Below are 19,462 nucleotides of genomic sequence, written 5' to 3'. Positions count from 1 at the left end.
AAGGAGGGAACAGGTAACTTTTCTGATCGGGAAAGGGAACTAGAGGTAAATTGTGAGACTATTCACATGACTACAAGCATGGTTGCCAAACAGCTGTGCAAACCTAAGGTAAAGAAATCTCAGAGTCTGGATAAGATGCACCCAAGGTGCAAATCTTCCAGAAATCACTAAATACTGGAGAGATTCCTGGTGAAAGGTAGACGGTACACCTATTGTTAAAAATGACTGTATAAGTGACCCAGGATATGACTGACCAGTGGATTTGGTGACCATTGTGGGTAAAGTTATGGAAACCCTTATTAAAGATAAGATCATAGAGCATCTGGATAGAAATAAAACCATAAAAGATAGTGAATATGTGTTCATGAAGGGGAGGTCTTGTCATCTAACTTACTAATGCTATTTGAGCTGATGACAAATGAACTTAATAGGGGTCCGGCAGTGGACGTGGTGCACTTGGATTTAAGTAAGGCCTTTGATAAAGTTCCACTTCCATCAGTCCTTTGGAGGTGGATTTGTGGTATTGGTGTCAATCTGGCTCAGTGATAGCACACTTGTCTCTCAGTCATAAGATTGTGAGTTCCAAGCCCACATCAGGACCTGAGCACATAATCTAGACTAATGCTTCAGAACAATTCTGAGCGAATGCTGATTTTTTGTAAGTGCTGTCTTTCACATGACATGTTTAACTGAACCCTAGTCTGTTAGTTCAGGTGGATACAAGATATCACATAAAACTTTTTCAAAAAATAGCAAGGAGTTTCCCTACTGTCCTGGTATTCCACCCTCAACCAATGCCACCAATTCAGCTCAACTGGTCTTGTGCTCACTTTCCACCCCACCAGCCTCCACCTCCAAAGGATCATCCTCCGCCATTTCCGCCATATCCAGCATGATACCAGCACCAAGCACATCTTCCCTTCCCCTCCCATTTCAGCATTCCAAAGGGATCATTCCCTCCGCGACACCTTGGTCCACTCCTCCATCCTCCTGACACCGCCTCCCCTTCCCATGGCACCTTCCCATGCAATGGCAGGAGGTGCCCTTTTACCTCTTTTCTCCTCACCATCCAAGACCCCAAACACTCCTTTCAGGTGAAGCAGCAATTTACTTATACTTCCTTCAATTTAGTATACTGTATTCACTGCTCACAGTGCGGTCGCCTCGGGGAGACTGAACGCAAATTGGGTGACCACTTTACAGAACACCTCGGCTCAATCTGAAAGCATGATCCCAAGCTTCCAGCTGCTTGCCATTTCAACACTCCCCCTGCTCTCATGCCAACATTTGGGTCTTTGGCCTGCTCCAGTGTTCCAGTGAACATCAACACAAGCTCGAGGAGCAGCACCTGATCTTTCGACTAAGCACTCTACAGCTTTGCAGACTGAACATTGAGTTCAATAACTTTAGAGCATGACCGGCCTTTTTTACATTTTTATATTTTCATTTTATTTTATTTTTTAACTATGTGCCTGTTTTTCATGCAGACAGAGTACCTCATTATTCCACTATTAACACTCTCTCTGGATTAATGCTTTGTCTTTCACCACAAGCATTAACACACTCTTTGCCTTTGTCCCAGGACAGCTTTGTTATTTAATCTCTCCTGCCCTCTGCCCTATCAGACACCTTCCCTTTTGTTCTATTCCCCACTACCCCCACCCCCTTCATTTGCTTAATACCTAATTCTTTTCTAACCTTTGCCAGTTCTGATGAAAGGTCACAGACCTGAAACATTAACTCTGCTTCTCTCTCTACAGATGCTCACCTGCTGAGTATTTCCATCACTTTCTGTTTTTATTTCAGATTAACTGATCGTTCCTTTCACTTCATTTGTGAGACCCTTTCCCTGTAAATTGGCTGCTATATTTGCCTATGTAACAATATTGCCTATACTTCAAATGTAATCTGTTGGCTGTGACATGCAGTGAAATATCCTGAGGACATGATTGGATGGTATATAAATGTAGGTTTTCTCTTTATGGACAGGTTTGTATGGCAATAAGTAGCAACAAGGCCAAATACAAGCTATTGCCAAATATGTATTTTCTAGGTACAAAAAAAATCATGCTTACAGCTTGGAATCATGTGCTCAGTGGGTTAGGATTCTATCCATAATTGGGATACTTTTTTTTCTAAATCACATTTTCATAAAATAAAATAACCACCCACTGCTTCCTGAGTTCTCTGTACCAGTAGACAAGGAAATGGCGGCTGTGACATATATATATAGGACGCAAAATAAAGTCTAGGATAAGAATTGACTATGCAATCCATGGAAGCACTATTGCCCTAATTCCCCCACCTTCACATTCACCTGCACTTGAACATCTTAACAGTTCTACATCTTTACTGTCCTGTCTGGAACACTGTCCCAAACATTTATCACACTTTCAGTAAAGATTTAACTGTGTATCAATTGTGTTCAATTTATATGCAGGTGGAGGGCGTTAATTACAGTTTCACTTGAGCACACATAAAGAGACACTTACAGAAACTGTAGGGAAGTTGAGTTAGGTGGTCTATGCTCGTAATGTTTCGCTCTGTAAATAAGCGTTAGACTGAGTAAAGGTGATGAAAGGACACAGACCTGAAACATTAACTCTGCTTCGCTCTCCACAGACACTGCCTGACCTGCTGAGTACTTTCAGCACTTTCTGTTTTTATTTTAGACTGAATAAAGATTGGATCCTGTACTATCCTTCACCAACTGACTTTCTGGAATATAACAAAGACATTCTCCCTAATATCAGTTCAAGTTTACTTTTTTATCATTTAAATTTATATCCCCTGTTCCTACTTTCTGAGTTCGCTTTAAGTAATGATCTTGGTTTACTTTCTTGATATCATGTAGTATTTTATTTATCTAATTGAGATCCCCTTTAATTGTCATCTGTCATAGAAACATAGAAACGTAGAAAATAGGAGCAGGAGTAGGTCATTTGGCCCTTCGAGACTGCTCCACCATTCATTATGATCACGGCTGATCATCCAACTCAGTAGCCTGTTCCTGCTTTCGCCTCATACCCTTTGATCCCTTTAGACCCAAGAGCTATATCTAACTCCTTTTTGAAAATATTCAATGTTTTGGCCTCAAGTGCTTTCTGTGGTAGCGAATTCCACAGGCTCAGCACCCTTTGGGTGAAGAAATTTCTCCTCATCTCAGTCCTGTCCAGACTGTAAAACTTATACTTCTCTCATCTTTCCTCACAGCTCATGCCTTTTATTTGCATTGTTCTTGTTGATTTACACATACTCATTCCAATATTATCATTATTTGCAAATGGAACATCTTATTTTTAGTCATTTGGACACAAAATAGCAAATCCTCCCTGACCACTGAGGAAACTCATGTCCAGGAGTCGATGACTAGACTTTTAATCCTTTTAAGAGAAAAACACTTTCCAACCTCGAAACCCAGCTCTCCAAATCCTCCCAGCTCCCCCAATCCTCTCCCCACTCATTCAGCTCTCCCCAGTCCTTCCGCTCTTTGGAACCATGCAAAATGGAGGTAGGACATTGATTTACCTACAGAACTTCCCGTACAATTGTTTTCCAGATCTGGGCAAAATGGCTCTTCAGAAAAAAAATTAGGAAGTAAATATGTTGTGCAGTGCAGCATTAGCAGAGGGAACATATTGCCCACATGGCTTCTAACCTGAGGGACAGTGTACAATAGAGGCAGGGAAAATTAAGAGAGGGACCGATCAAAACAAAATGGTGCAAAATTTTGACTTATATACAGCACAGCAACACCTGGTTCAAAAAATGTCAGGAGCAAACTATTACAACTTATCATTCCTCAATAAGATTGAATTCTTCCATGTTTTGTCTGGGTTACTTAACTGCAAGGGGGAATATTATAGCTTTGTGCTACTGGCAGAGAGCTTCACCTGACAGGAGCATATGTCAACTTGGAGACACAATCTTTTTACAATCATTTAAAATACTGGTTGGAATCATAGGCAGCATAGATGTAACCAGCAGCAAAGGCTTCTCACCTTCATTGCAAGGTGTTACGACCAAGGCAGGAGGAGTGCACTGCCTTTTCTAGTTCCACTTCTCCACAGGTCACAACATATATTTAAATTTTTTCCCACTTACCGATACAGTCAATCATAGACTCTATTTTTATCCCAAAATAAAACACACTAACCAGGTTTCTTTAATAAACAACAAAATTATTAGTTTATTATAAAACAGGTCTTAATCAGTAATGAAGCAAAGCATAAACACAATGATTGAAATATAAAAGTTCTCTTTCTACCTTAGCCCCTCACATGCACACATACCAGTTAACTGAAAAAATAAAGAGATTTACTCTTTAGAGCTCTAGTACAAAAAAAAATATGTTGGCCAAAATACTTGCTAATTCTTGAAGAAAAAAATGAGAAGATATGAAAAGATGTCCAAAGTCCTTTTTGGTTTGGCGTCCCAAATACGTAGACAACTGTCACTGGGGTCTTCCCAGAACAATTCTTGACAGGCAATATTGAAGATCAGTTTGGGCAAACATTCCAGGGAAAATGCAGCAACAGGGGTTTCAAGCAGTTTCTTACACTTGCTTCTCAGCTGCTCGAGAGATGGAAAACTGGCAGGCTTTTTCAAAGAGCTAGAACAAACTGAGATGGGCTTTGCTCTCTTGGCAAGTTTTCTCCAACTGCCTTTTCAAACCATTGTCCATATCCTAACTCACCGTCCAAAGTGAAATCATAAACAGTGTCACATGAGTCAAGCCTCCTGACCCCTATAAATCTTGACCTGTCACTTCTCTGCAAACATCTTCCCCAAGTCAAAAACAACCCCTGCCGGGTAATTATTTGAAGACAGGTACCTTCCAGTAACTGTTTACAGTCCAGACCTCTCTGTGACCCTTGTAAAAAAAAATCCATGGACTCCTCTGCAGTTTTAAACCACAAATCTTCAAAATTTAACCAAAAAAATGGAAGCACTTGTAACAAAGGTTGGAATACATCTGTTCACTTTAAGGGATTTTTTTTTTAATTGGGTAAGGATTCTAGTAAAAGTGTCTAAACTGAGCCAGAAGATTTCCAGATTTATTCAGAGTGATCTTTTTGGGCCTTAAGTTCTGCGGGGTTCTTCCAGTCTTCTATTGTGATTCTGGCAATAGATTGACATAAATCCCCCACTAAAAAGCATCACAGAGCTAGAATAAGCAGCATAGACAGGGTTATTTTAATATTTTGGGGAGGTTCTGTTCATCTCCTGCTGGAGTTACAGCGAGAACTCGGAAAATACCTGTAAAGTTTTAGGGTCATGGATCGTGTTTATATAGCTTATTCTTAGGGACACAAATGTGATATGAAGAATGACCTCCTCCTGTATTAGGGGTTTGTTTCTAGTGTAGTTGATAGCATTGCAAAGATATATTTTATAAACTCTAAAGGAGTGGTCCAAATTAGCAGTTCGTTTATGCCTGGGAATAACAAGTCCTGGGCCTTTCTTTGAATTACTCTCATAATCATCACAAAGTCTCTCTGCACAGTTCTGTCACCTTTGCTGACATCAGGGGTCATTTATTAATAAATTCTACATCAAGCTGCAGAAATTATTTTCCTGAAGTCTCCAATGACTCAGTGGGTAAAAGTACTGAAAAAGCCTCTGTTCATGTATCACTCTGACTCATTGAGCATTGACCAATGAGTAGCACTAATGGTATCCATGGAGATGTCCACATGCTAGACTGCTTTGCCCTCCTGACCAAGGCAACACACTAATTTGGAAGGAAGAAAATAGTGGAGATAAAAAGAAAATTGCTCTTTCTGTTTCTTTTCACAGCACTTAGTTTTCTTTCTCTGCTTTTCATTGCACTGCCCCATTCTTTGATTAAATGGAAAGCTATCTTTCGTTCAGTTTAGGTCATATTTTCATTGACATGTCTGTGCTTCTCTTAAAGCTGATTTCACATTCCCTTTCAGATGACTGCCACTCACTGCCAATATCTGGCTGTTTGGAAGAGAGCATAATAGCTCAATGGGTCCATTTAAGTTTTAACTGTAACCGATAAGACTTTAGCCATGGTGCTGGCCACATGTCAAACAAAGCTAGTGTCATCACTAATGCAACTGCATCAGACAGACATTCATTCAGGGTTGTCTCTTTTCAGTCTGTTCATGTCTGGATAACATTCCGTAGTGACAGATGCAACAGGTGCAGAAATAGCTCTCAATAAAGTCAAGTGGTCCTCCATATTGTTGAGAAAATGTTTGTAATTCAATATGCTTTGTTACTTAATGTAAACTCTCAAGAAATATTGCTTGGTAACTGATCTTGTTCTTTATACTCTACCTGAAACACATCTCTAAGAATTGAAATTAATTTTATAATTCACTATTTAGATGTTTAGGGAGCGATAACCTTTTCTGTTCATGAATGCATGGAATTTTGCACAGGTACTTGAATGGCCACAAGAATGCAGTCAAGGTTGTTCTGTACCCTGGGAATAAAACATATTACACTGAATTGTCTACAACTCTCTAGCAGCTACTGCACTTCAATGCTGAGTGTAATGTAGTTATGTGCATGTCAGAACAGACATCTGAACCCACTGTAATGCAGATGCGAGATACAAATTGACAGATCATTGCGAAGTGCAATGTCAGTGCCTGGAATGAATCTGTGGCATAAAGCTGTGATGCTATTAACATTTTCACTGTGACAGGTAACACAGTGCTGGTGTTGCTCCTTGGCTACACGTTGGCTCCAGGCAATGTCACAATTGATAAATGGCATCCCTAGTGAAGCATAGCTTCCTCACACTGTTGTCCTCAGGAAGCTTGATGTAACTCAATAGCTTGCAGTAGACATACTGCCTGGAGTAGTAGTGAGTGTTGGTGGGGCACCTCTTATGCTTTATGTCCTCTCTGTCCCTCCTCCTCCAACATGTTTACAAACCATTCTTGCTGTGACAGCCAGTACAGTGTAATAGTTCATTAACCATAACTCCATTCAATACCTCCTCTTTTCTCTGCTGGATCTCTGCTGGCTCCCTTAGTTGCTGGAATGTCAACTTTCATTCTGCACATGAAGTAAAATATGAGGAATTTTGTAAAAGAAAACCAATTAATTGCCACTTAACAAGGCTTTAACACTCAAAAACATGTTAGTATCGGGCCTGTGTTACTGTACAAATCCATGCTCTGATCAGTTCACACTACTTGTTGTGTGAAGGATAAACACTAACACCTAAGGTGTTATATTGTCACTGCACAGTGATCTGTCTATAAAAACCATGAGCTCTGACTTTGGTATATCAGAGGAGACCCGATTTTACTGCAGAGTAGTGACAAGGTGTGCCATCTGCTGCAGGCTGCATTCAAGGACTGGTATATGGCTCTTACTGTAGCTGCAAAGGTCAAAATAGCATAAAACCTCTCTGCAACAGAGCCTTCCAGGCCCCTCGGGGCACATTAGTCAGATAAATCTGCACTTCATACCTGTTTTCCAAGGGAAATAACTTAATGGAAAGAAGACACCAAATAGAGATTGTGCATAATTTGTACTGCCTGGCAGGCTTCTCAAGAAGCCAATGCATTAAAGATGGAACTCATGTGGCCATCAGAGCTCAACAATCCTGGCCACAGCAAATGTATCTCAGATTTCACCATTCTCACAACATTATGACTTCAGCATGAAAGACAGCTGTAATGTACTGTCATTTTATCCTTTTCCATTTTATTTTCATGTTACTTATTTCTTTACATAATACTTCTATACATAGCATAGCAAATAACTCAGTGTGTAAGTATTAAAAGTAACTATATTATATTCTTCTATCAGTGAAATATTTGATAAACATGGAGTTCTTTTATCTCCACTCAACAGTATTGCCTTCCCTGCAGCAAAATGGTTTAGAAGCTCTTGCTCAAAATTAAAAGTGTTAGTTGAATCTGGAGCATAGTAACAAATAATTGAGAAGAAGGAATTAAAAAGCAGGAACACAATCTCAGGTGTAGATAATGTGCATTAACTACTTAAACTTCACACTGGTTATTTAAAACAACAGTGATTGTGTTACTGCCTTGTAACTCCCTATTATTATCTTCCCACACACTGCACAGTGCCATCTGGTGCATGCACAAGCAATAAATAATACAATTTAAGCAGGATTAGGATTTGAACAAATGTTTGAGAGAATATTTGGGAGTGCAAGTATGCCCTTACCATAATTGTTAGATGTATAGAATGAATCATCTCTGTGAACTTAGTAAATAAAAGTATTGCCTGGTGTCAGGGTAGGTGATGGCGTAATGGTATTAACACTGGACTAGTAACCCAGAGACCCGGGGTATTTCTCTAGGGACATGGGTTCGAATCCCACCACAGCAGAAGGTGGAATTTGAATTTAATTAACAAATCTGGAATTAAAAACTAGTTGAAACCACTGTCGATTGTTGTAAAAATCCATCTGGTGCACTAATGACCTTAGCTGGTCTGGCCTACATGTGACTCCAGACCCACAGCAATGTGGTTAACTCTTACATGACCTAGCGAGCCACTCAGTTGTACCTAACCGCTACGAAGTCAATAAAAAGGAATGAAACCAGACGGACCACCCGGCATCGACCTAGGCACCGGAAACGACAATGGCAAACCCAGCCCTGTCGACCCTGCAAAGACCTCCTTACTAACATCTGGGGGCTTGTGCCAAAGTTGGGAGAGCTGTCCCACAGACTAGTCAAGCAACAGGCTGACATAGTCGTACTCACGGAATCATACCTTACACACAATGTCCCAGACACTGCCATCACCATCCCGGGTATGTCCTGTCCCACCGGCAGGACAGACCCAGCAAAGGTGGTGGCACAGTGGTATACAGTAGGGAGGGAGTTGCCCTGGGAGTCCTCAACATTGACTCCTCATGAAGTCTCATGGCATCAGGTCAAACATGGGCAAGGTAACCTCCTACTGATTACCACCTACCGCCCTCCCTCAGCTGATGACTCAGTACTCCTCCATGTTGAACACCACTTGGAGGAAGCACTGAGTGCAGCAAGGGAACAAAATGTACTCTGGATGGGGGACTTCAATGTCCATCACCAAGAGTGGCTCGGTAGCACCACTACTGACCGAGCTGGCTGAGTCCTAAAGGACATAGCTGCTAGACTGGGTCTGCGGCAGGTGGTAGGGGAACCAACACGAGGGAAAAACATACTTGACCTCGTCCTCACCAATCTGCCTGCCGCAGATGCGTCTGTCCATGACTGTATTGGTAGGAGTGACCACCGCACAGTCCTTGTGGAGACGAAGTCCTGCCTTCACATTGAGGATACCGTCCATCGTGTTGTGTGACACTATCACCGTGCTAAATGGGATAGATTTCGAACAGATCTAGCAATGCAAAACTGGGCATCCATGAGGCGCTGTGGGCTATCAGCAGCAGCAGAATTGTACTCAACCACAATCTGTAACCTCATGGCCTGGCATATCCCCCACTCCACCATTACCATCAAGCCAGGAGACCAACCCTGGTTCAATGAGTAGTGCAGGATGGCATGCCAGGAGCAGCACCAGGCATACCTCAAAATGAGGTGTCAACCTGGTGAAGCTACAAGACAGGACTATCTGCGTGCCAAACTGTGTAAGCAGCATGCGATAGACAGAGATAAGCGATCCCATAACCAACGGATCAGATCTAAGCTCTGCAGTCCTGCCACATCCAGCTGTGAATGGTGGTGGACAATTAACAACTAACTGGAGGAGGTGGCTCCACAAATATCCCCATCCTCAATGATGGGGGAGCCCAGCACATCAGTGCGAAAGATAAGGCTGAAGCATTTGCAACAATCTTCAGCCAGAAGTGCCGAGTTGATGATCCATCTTGGCCTCCTCCTGAAGTCCACAGCATCACAGATGCCAGACCTCAGACAATTCGATTCACTCCGCGTGATATCAAGAAACGACTGAAGGCACTGGATACTGCAAAAGCTATGAGCCCTGACAATATTCCGGCAATAGTACTGAAGACCTGTGCTCCAGAACTTGCCCCGCCCCGAGCCAAGCTGTTCCTGTACAGCTACAACACTGGCATCTACCCAGCAATGTGAAAAATTGCCCAGGTATGTCCTGTACACAAAAAGCAGGACAACTCCAACCCGGCTAATTACCGCCCCATCAGCCTACTCGCAATCATCAGTAAAGTGATGGAAGGTGTCATCAACAGTGCCATCAAGCGGCACTTGCTTAGCAATAACCTGCTCAGTGACGCTCAGTTTGGGTTCCGCCAGGGCCACTCAGCTCCTGACCTCATTACAGCCTTGGTTCAAACTTGGACAAAAGAGCTGAACACAAGAGGTGAGGTGAGAGTGACTGCCCTTGACATCAAGGCAGCATTTGACCAAGTATGGCATCAAGGAGCCCTAGCAAAACTGAGGTCAATGGGAATCAGGGGGAAAACCCTCCGCTGGCTAGAGTCATACCTAGCGCAAAGGAAGATGGTTGTGGTTGTTGGAGGTCAATCATCTGAGCTCCAGGACATCACTGCAGGAGTTCCTCAGGGTTGTGTCCTAGACCCAACCATCTTCAGCTGCTTCATCAATGACCTTCCATAAGGTCCGAAGTAGGGATGTTCGCTGATGGTTGCACAATGTTCAGCACCATTCGTGACTCCTCAGATACTGAAGCAGTCCGTGTAGAAATGCAGCAAGACCTGGACAATATCCAGGCTTGGGCTGATAAGTGGCAAGTAACATTCGCGCCACACAAGTGCCAGGCAATGACCATCTCCAACAAGAGAGAATCTAACCATCTCCCCTTGATGTTCAATGGTATTACTATCACTGAATCCCCCACTATCAACATCCTGAGGGTTACCACTGACCCGAAACTGAACTGAACCAGCCACATAAATACTGCGGCTACAAAAACAGGTCAGAGGCAAGGAATTCTGTGGTGAGTAACTCACTTCCTGACTCCCCAAAGCCCGTCCACCATCTACAAGGCACAAGTCAGGAGTGTGATGGAATACTCTCCACTTGCCTGGATGAGTGCAGATCCAACAACACTCAAGAAGCTCAACACCATCCTGGAAAATGCAGCCCGCTTGATCAGCACCCCTCCATCACCTCCAGCATTCACTCCCTCCACGATCTGTGCACATTAGCAGCAGCGTATATCATCTATAAGTTGGACTGCTGCAAATTACCAAGCCTCCTTTGACAGTACCTTCCAAAACTACAGCCTCTACCACCTAGAAGGGCAAGGGCAGCAGATGCATGGGAACACCACCACCTGCACGTTCCTCTCAAAGCCACACACCATCTGACTTGGAACTATATCGCCATTCCTTCACTGTCACTGGGGCAAAATCATGGAACTCCCTTCCTAATAGCACAATAATACTTACGGACTGCAGTGGTTGAAGAAGGCAGCTCACCACCACCTTCTCCAGGGTAATTAGGGATGGGCAAAAAATGCTGGCCTTGCCAGTGATGCCACATCCCATTAAAGAATAAAACAAAACATTGGTTGAGGTAAAGCGAGGCAGCCAACTGTTGTGATATTGCTTAAATTGCTTTAATACTGATTAACATCTACTGAATATGTAAATAGTTTAGTATACATCATCACAGGAAGTGATGCAAGTTAACATGTGATACAGTAGTTGGAGCAGTGTTAGTCAGCAGGTAGCACGTGTATTGAAGAGCTTTCCTAGAATCCTGTTCCTTTTCAATAAAGAACTTTAGTTTACCAATCATTGTTATAGTGTTTGGTACGTTTGTGTTAAGAGCCAATAACACAACACCAACGATCATATGACTATATCCATCACAAATCAGCACCTTTAGCGGAGAAGAGGCCAAAAGGGGAAAGGGAAATTTCATCACAACTCTCACCGGACTTAGTCAATTTCTTCACTCCTCCCCACTCAAAGCAGTAATCCATTTGCTGGGTATGGAATTACTGACACTGGGCTCCCTCCAGTAACTCAGATAATAGATAATGGTTGTATTCACTTTACCGTTTTGTTCTTTTATCCATTTTAAGTGTTGTATCAAATTTGGCAAGAAGCTAACAATAGAAAGCAAACTGGATTACAATTACAGTATTGTAAAAAAATGTCTCATGGTTGTTATGGTTAACAAAGTATATTTGTCATTTGTTTCATTACAATGCACACAACAGTGTAGCACAACATTCTGGAAAAAGGATTCAGAAATCTTTAAAAAAGTACTCAAAAAATTTTTAACAAAAGGACATTTAAAAGCAAGTTAATGATGTCTAGCAATACTGTACAGTATTTAACAATCAATTTTTTGAAAAGAGAGTTCATCATAAAGCTTGAGTATTAGAACATAGTGAGGCGGTATTAGGAACATTGGGAGCAGGAGTAGGCCATTCAGCTCCTGGAAACTCCTAAACCATTCAATTAGCTCATGTCTGGTCTGCACCTCAACTTCATTTTCCCACCTTTGCTCCAGATGCCTTGAAATCCTGACCTCACAAAAATCTATCAATCTCACTCGTGAAAGTTCCAATTATCCCTGCGCCCACAGCTAATAGGAGGGAGAATTCCAGATTTCTACTACCCTTTTAGTGAAAAAGTGCTTCCTGATTTTCCTCATGAATAACCTAGCTCTAATTTTAAGATTTTTTTTTGTTTGTTTTTTTTTACAGATACAGCACTGAAACACCGAGTCTGTGCCGACCATTAACCACCCATTTTATACTAATCCTACACTAATCCCATATTCCTACCACATCCTCACCTGTTCCTATATTCTCCTACCACCTACCTATACGAGGGGCAATTTATAATGGCCAATTTGCCTATCAACCTGCAAGTCTTTTGGCTGTGGGAGGAAACCGGAGCACCCGGAGGAAACCCATGCAGACACAGGGAGAACTTGCAAACTCCACACAGGCAGTACCCAGTATTGAACCCGGGTCACTGGAACTGTGAGGCTGCAGTGCTAACCACTGCGCCACTGTGCCGCAGTGTTCTTTAGTTCTTGGTTCCCTACTAAAGGCAGTAGTTCCTCCAGAGATCTACGCTAGCAAATCCTCTCAACAATTTCAACACTTTGATCACATCACCCCACAATCCTCTATACTCACGTCAAGTTTATCCAACCTGTCTTCATAATTTAACTCTCAAAGCCTCAGTATCATTTTTGCATCTAAACAAATGCACTTGTTACATTGATCGCCAAAAATGCTTGAGCACCAGGACCTGATGAGGTGGAAAGGGCAGAATCATCACTGAATTGATTACTAGATGATTCTCATACCAACAGAAAACAATTCTTCAAAGTGCTTAGCACTTTGATCGGCAAAGGGGCCTAACACATCAGCTTTAGCAAGGGCGTTAAATAAATCAAGGCATTTGCAATTCATTTAAATGTTTTATTGAGTTAACATTTACTTAACAGGGACAGCTATCTTTGGAAAAGATAGAAAAACTATTTGTGCATGGAGATTTTATTCCCTTAAACGTTTTATTCTTCAATAACTTATTTATTTAAGTGGGCTTAACGATATTTAGCTGTGACTGTTGCACAAGCACATTTTCAAAACCTGAAGCCAATTGTTTTCTCCTACCACTATCAAAGGAAGCAAACCTAGGACATTCCTAGGCTTTATGGCTCAACAAATCATCGGATAAAGTTCTGATGAAAGCTCATTAATCTGAAATGTTGGGCTGAAATTTGTGCCCGCAGTGGGACTCCCGACACCAGGCCAAAATGGCAGGTGGAATCCCGCCTCAGCCAGCTGGAGCCCCCCCAGAGTGATTCTACAGCCCCAGGCCAAATACCAGCCTGGTGCCGGAATCCCCGTCCCTTTAAAGATGGGGATCCCGCCTCCAAGAGCTGCTGACCAATCAGAGGGCCGGCAGCTCAGTAGTATCGGCAGCACCACCAGCAGCAGTGGACACTGCCAGTACTGCACGAGGCCTCAGACCCAGGCCCAGCTCTGGACCCTGCATCCAAGGTAAGTGAGGCAGGGTCACCAGGGCCAGACTGGCAGACTCGGACAAGGGGAGGGGGAGTGGGAGCGTGGGCATTTAGTGCAGGAGGAGGGGGGTTCAGGGAGTTGCAGGTTTTCCTGGCGGGGGCCCTCCATGGGCCACAGATTGCCCAGGGAGGAGGGCCATCATCCCCCAAACCCACAGGAAGGTCACCTCGTCTTACTGGACGAATTCTCCGTGTGGCAGAGGTCCCCCTGGCCATTGCTTAAATTGTAGCAGAGGCAGGACAACAAAACTGCATTGCGATTGGGAGGCAATGGGCCCTCTGTCCCCCACCTCCCATCGTAATCCTATGGGCCCCCCTGCCCCACCCCCGAACCTGTCTTGGGGGGGGGCACAAAATTCAGCCCTTTAACTCTATTTCTCTCACGGCAAATGCTGCTTGATCTGCTGAGTATTTTCAGCATTTTCCACTTTTATTTCAGATTTCCAGCATCTGCAGTAATTTGCTTTTGAATTGGATACAGTTGTTGAGCCAAAAGGGAGTCCTGGATTTCAGATTTCTGTGACTATATCTATTATTCATGCTAAATCAATAAGCTGTTTTCTACATTAAATCGATTTAACAAGAGTGTGCATTGAAACATTAATTTTCCATGGTAAGGCTCAAATGTAGTAAAATGAAAATCTACATTTCAAAATTTTGCAGTTCTTAAATCATTCCCTTCGTTTGTGTTTATTTTTTTCTTTCAGTCTCATGCTGACATACGGAACTCCTCATCAAGCCTTGTACTGAAAGTGTTGGATTGGATAGTTGCAGACCTGAATACCAGATGACTATTAAAATGCCTGCATACGTAGAAATACAGAGAATACACAGCACAGAATCAGGCCATTTGGCCCAACCAGTCCAGGAGTTTATGCTCCACTCGAGCCTCCTCCCATCCTTCCTCATCTAACTCTACCAGCATAACCCTCTGTTTTGTTCTCCCTCATATGCTCATCTGCATAAGAACAAAAGAAATAGGAGCAGCAATAGGCCATACGGTCCCTCAAGCCTGCTCCCCCATTCAATAAGATCATGGCTGATTTTGATCTTGGCATCAACTCCACTTTCCCATCTGTTCCCCATAACCCTTGACTCCCCTAGAGTTCAAGAATCTATCTATCTCAGCCTTGAATATATTCTGTCACTCATCCTCCACAAGTCTCTGGGGTAGAGACTTCCATAGGTTTATCATCCTCTGAGAGATGAAATTCCTCCTCATCTTTGTCTTAAATGGGTGATCCCTTATTCTGAAACTATACTCCCCAGTACTAGATTCCCCACAAGGGGAAACACCCTCTCAGCATCTACCTTGTCAAGCCTCCCTCAGAACCTTAGATGTTTCAATAAGATCATCTCTCATTCTTCTAAACTCCGATGAGTATAGATCCTAACTGCTCAACATGTCCTCACAAGCCAACCCCTTCAACCCAGGAATTAACCTAGTGAACCTTCTCTGAACTGTCTCCAATGCCAGTATATCCCCCCTCAAATAAGGAGGCTAAAACTGTATGTAGTGCTCTAGGTGTGGTCTCACCAACGCCCTATACAGTTGTAGCAAGATTTCCCTACTTTAATACTCCATTCCCCTCGGAATAAATGCCAACATTCCATTTGCCTTCCTAATTACTTGCTGTACCTGCATGCTAACCTTTTATGTTCCATGAATGAGGACACCCAGATACCTCTGAACTGCAGCATTCTGCAGTCCCTCTCCATTTAAATAACATTTTGCTTTTCTATTCTTCCTAACAAAGTGGATAGCCTCACATTTTTCCACATTATACTCCATCTGCCAAATGTTTGCCCATTCACAACCTATCTGTATCCCTTTGCAGATTCTTTGAGCTGAATTTTCAGGGCCTGCCAGGGACAGGAAAGGAGACGGGCAGGAATGCAGGCAGGCGGGATTCAAAAATACAGGCACCGGCCGACATGCCGGTTTCCTGCGCCTTTCCAATCACTGGTCATTTTCACCAGGGCTGGGGGAGAGCAGACCGCGATCCCACCCTCTCCATCATTAAGGCTAATTAAGCTGGTTAAAGAGCTCGTTAACAGGGGATGTTGTGATTTTAGTGAGAGTGCATGGGCTGCACGCGCTGTCTGGGACATACCAGTTGAACGGAGGCGGACAAACAATGGGGAGCCAGTCATGGCTACCCCAGGAAATTAGCTGAGCCTCACAAAAGGAACTCCATCCGTGCACTAGCTTTCTTGACAACCACTGAGCAGGCCATTGGGCTTCTCAAGGTGTGGTTCCGGTGCCTGGACCAGTTGGGTGGCACCCTGCAATACACACCTGCAAGGGTCTTGCTCATTGTGGTGCTCTGCTGCACACTCCATAACATAGCCCTCCAAAGAGGTGTGGACCTTGAGGACAGTGAGGCCCTGAAGGATACAACTCATCAGAGGAAGAGGAGGAGCAGGAAGTGGAAAAAGAGGAGGAAGAGGTGGTGGGGCCAGATACAGAACACTGATGTGCTCTGGCTGCGCAGAGAGGTGGCCAGGGCTGGTGTGGAGCTTGAGGGTCTTCTCAGGATGCCATGAATTTCAGGGATTATCCAATTCAGGAATGTTTGACCTGAGCCTCTTTGACACAAGAGGAACTGGAATTCACTCTGAGCTGCTTGTGCTAACACATCCACTGAAGACCCTGCCTGGAACATGTAATTTCTTACTGCCAATGAATGATGCACATCTGGCCAGAGGCTTCACTGCCACCATTGAGGAACCCTTGCTTTCCTTCACCACCTCGTACCTCTTTTCTTGTCCCGCCATTAATAAAAGGAGTCTCACATGCATAGCTTCAAACATCATTATTTATATGGTGCTGAAAAAGGAAACCAGTGCACAGTTACAGGAAGAAGACACCCCAGTGACCCACTCAGTGCTTTGTCCATCGCAGTGGCCTCCGCGCATGGCGACTTCTACACAGTGCTCCCCTCGGAGGAGATGGAGGCAGCCTGCTCACTTTCTCGGCTTGCATGGCGATTGTCCTCGATGAGCAAGTGACCTTGGGGGCATCTCCAGAGTCTGCTGCCCAGTGCACAGATGCTCCCTCTGTCAGAGGTGCCAAAGAGACCAAGATGATGATTGCGCCCCGTCAGGGGTGGCACCTTCATCCTCTTCAGTGACATCCTCAGCCCTTGACTGACGCTCCAGATGACATTAGCTGGGGTGCGACTGGCATCCCCTCCAAACATCTCTGCACCACCAGCGCCACTGACTAGTCCATGCTAGATAGTGTGGCATGCATCCTGTGTACGTCAGTGCACATTTCCTGCATGCACTCCCAGAGCTGCTGCATATGACTCTCCATGAAGTTGGCTACTCTTTCAATGGAGGAGCTCAGGCGCTCAAAGCCCTGATCTGTGGTGTCACCTATGACCTGAGTAGACTCCTCCGTTCTCAGCCCATAACTGTGCACTGCCTCAGGGAACTCTGAAATGTGACAGCACATCTGCTGCTGCTGATCTAAGTAGAACTTCCTTTTCAGTGACTCCTGAGGCCCTGCATCTGTGTGCAGCTGAGCAGATCTGTATCTATCCTCCCTCCTCCGAGGGGAACTGCCCACAGCTACCTCTACCTCTGGCACCTCCTCCTGCACACTTGTGCCATGCTCCACACCCAGTACCATCCTATCTAATCGTGCGCGAGGATCTACCGAGGGGAGAGAATCTGCGATGGTTGACAGTGCGCTTGTAAGGTGTGATGGTGCTTCCTTGGAGCTTTGCTGGTGATTTTAATCCAGTGTTGGTGAGGCAGAAGGTCTCCTTGCACCTGTGGGAAGCACAAGAAAAGAACCTGAAGGCTAGCCTTAGAAAGCAGAAGCCTCAGCAGTGAGGGAGCAGTAAGTGGCCTGTGAATAAATACATCCGATGTTCAGCAGCAGCATGTGCCCTGAGGCTCCTCAGCTTGTGTGTATGCTGGAGGGTGAATACCCAAAAATCTGTCCTAAAGTGGGGGGGTAACACTCACCATGCCAGAGTGTGTCAAGTTATTGAACATTTTCCTAAACTGGATCCAAGTTCTCCTGACCACACTTCTTCCACTAATTGTGGCAGTGCTGTTCACACAGGCCTGCTCTGTCTGGGAGGGTGACTTCCTCCTGCCACCCTCTGGGAAGAGGACCTCCCTTCTCTCCCTCACGGCCTCCAGCTTGATCTCCAGGTCCGCGTCTGAAAATCGAGGGGCTACCCTGCCCTGGGTACCAGGCCACTGGCTCTGCTCAGACTTTGTGGAATTGAAGTGTTCTGTGATCTTTCAATCTGCAGTCACAGCAGTGAAAAGGCAACCACAGTAATGGCTGTGTGCTCAGTTTAAATCGAACCTGCAGTTCAGTTGCCCCACCTCCAATCACGTCCATGTGGCTGTTAATTGTCCTCCAAATCCTTCACCGTAGCAAATAAATGATCGGCCTCACAACCCCCCATCCCAAAACTTAGGAACCGTTACTGTTTCCCCCCTAGGGGCAGGTTTGGGACCCGGAAACAGTCCCCACTTCCATTTCCCAATCCCCATTGCAAAAATGCAGTCCTTTGTGTCCTCCTCACAACTTGCCTTCCTACCTATCTTTGTACCATCAGCAAATTTGGCTACAATACACTTGGTCCCTTCATCCCAGTCATTAATATAGATTGTAAACAGTTGAGGTCCCATAACTGATCTCTGCGGTACTGCACTAGTTAGTTTGCCAACCTGAAAATGACCCATTTATCCTGACTCTCTGTTTCCTGTTAGTTAGCCAATCCTCGATTGGCTAACCTTTTACGTGGCACCTTATCGAATGCCTTTTGAAAATCCAAATACACTACATCTACTGGTTCCCCTTGATCCACCCTGCTTGTTACATCCTTAAGAACACTAATAAATTTGTCAAACATGATTTCTCTTTCACAAAACCATGTTGACTCTCTTTGATTTCATTATGATTTTCAAAATATCCTGCCACTACTTCCTAAATAATGGATTCGAGCATTTTCTGAATGACAGATGTTAGGCTAACTGGCCTGTAGTTTCCTGCTTTCTGTCTCCCTCCTTTCGTGAATAGGGGCATTATATTTGTGGTTTTCTAATCCACTGGGATCTTTCCAGAATCTAGGGAATAATACAACCAATGCATCACTATCTCTGCAGCCACTTCTTTTAAGATCCTCGGATGCAGGTCATCAGGTCCAGAGGGCTTGCCAGTCTGACTCCCATTAGTTTCCCTAGTATTTTTTTCCCCAAATGATAATGAATGCTTTGAGTTCTTCCCTCCCTTTTGCCCCCGATTTTCTACTGTTATTGGGATGCGTTTAGTGTTTTCTACCATGAAGATAGATAAAAAATATTTGTCCAAAGTCTCTGCCATTTCCAAACTTCCCCTTAAATGGCTCCTCCCCTTAACTGCTCCTTGTGGTAGCGAGTTCCACATGCTCCCCACTCTCTGAGTAAAGAAGTTTCTTCTGAGTTCCCTATTGTTTTCTTGTGACTTTCTTATATTGATG

Source organism: Heterodontus francisci, chromosome 13 (assembly GCF_036365525.1).
Source record: "Heterodontus francisci isolate sHetFra1 chromosome 13, sHetFra1.hap1, whole genome shotgun sequence".
Lineage (NCBI taxonomy): Eukaryota > Metazoa > Chordata > Chondrichthyes > Heterodontiformes > Heterodontidae > Heterodontus > Heterodontus francisci.
Note: the sequence above shows the minus strand (reverse complement) of the source record.